General features: G+C 38.3%; 1 pseudogene; it reads left to right on the plus strand.

Annotated features, from left to right (window-relative positions):
- The first annotated feature begins 736 nt into the window (after positions 1-736).
- On the plus strand, positions 737-1,254 carry LOC130885231 (NADH dehydrogenase [ubiquinone] 1 alpha subcomplex assembly factor 4-like; annotated as a pseudogene).
- The last annotated feature ends 215 nt before the right edge of the window (positions 1,255-1,469 follow it).

Genomic DNA, 1,469 nt, shown 5'->3' on the forward strand with positions numbered 1-1,469 from the left:
GTGTGGCTTATGCATAAGGATGAGGCAACACACAGCCACCACTAGCATGAATAATACATGCTACTTAGAGCCTGGGAGCAACATGCTGCAGAACAGACTTCTTGAATATTGGGAGCACATCTAAACTGTGATAAATAATGAAAATGAGATTAGTCTTTAATGTCTCTATACAACTTTGGATCTTAGCCCATTGCTCTGGATTCTACCTGTATAGATTAAAATCCAGGTGTTCAAAGTGAAACTATATACATGGTATAATTATAACATATAGATGTTCATAATTATTTATACTTACTTATATTTATACTTAGCAACTTTGGAAATAAACTCATGTTCCATAGAAGAAGTTGTATGTAATAGGAAATTGCAGGCTACGTAAAACTCTAATCTGGTGTAGTTTCAAGGGATTTGCTAAGAAGGGCCTCATCAAAGAATATTTTTTAATATTGGTTAGCATCAAAAAGCTTTTGTACACCTAGTAGATTTCAGACAAACAGTACCAATCACAGAGTATCCTTGTGGTGTTACCGACTTGGACAAACGCTTCCTACAGTTTGCCTTGTCTGAAAGGTCCCTCTCCTAGGCATCTCCTCTTCCCTGAAGAGGCCTGTTCTCTAAAATGGATAAGCCTGAAGGTCACATGTGCTTGCCATCAGCAGCTACCAGACTCAAAATGATATTCATTAAAAGTTCTGAATCCAGTTTTTCTTCATGATAAAATCCTGTAGAGAAACTGATGGCATCATGTTGTAGAGATGGGGGCTCGAGTGACCCACACCACCAGGACTTCAACCTGAAGAGCAGAGTGGGAAATCAGCAAGAGGAACCATCCACAGCTCCCAAGCATTCATCTCCCTGCAGCCTCCCGAGTGAACAGCTGAATCGCCATCAGAAATCAAAGAAGAGATTGTGAGAAAAGATAACAAACTCTTGTCATTACTAAACGATGCATATATGTCAATTCCAAAGATCCAGTGTCATTCTTGCAAGTAAAATATATAGAAACACAACAAAACCCAAGAGAATTCAGATTGCCTATGGACATCACTTTGATAGGAATATCGTGGTTGTTCCCAAAGGCAAATTTCTGTTGTAGAAGCATTGACATTTCTCCAGAAAAGCGGACTTCTAGGAAAAATCACAAAAGAGTGCCAGTTAGAACTGAAAGATGTAAATTTCCTTCTCACATATTTACTCACTTTCCTTGTCAAAATCTTCCCTCCTGAAGACAAGAAAACAATAGGATCAAAATGAAGAAAACTGCAAAACAACTTACATGTACTTCCAATCTCTGTGTTTTCTTTTTTAGCTTATTAAATGGTGTGTGTGTGTGTGTGTGCGTTAAAGTCCTGAAGAAACTAGGGACACAAGAGACATACCCCAACATAGTAAGGCAACTTATAGCAAGCCCATAGTCAACATTGACCTAAATGGATAAAAACCTCAAAGCATTTCCACTAAAATCAGGA

This window comes from Chionomys nivalis, chromosome 12 (genome assembly GCF_950005125.1).
Source record: "Chionomys nivalis chromosome 12, mChiNiv1.1, whole genome shotgun sequence".
In the NCBI taxonomy this organism is placed as follows: Eukaryota; Metazoa; Chordata; class Mammalia; order Rodentia; family Cricetidae; genus Chionomys; species Chionomys nivalis.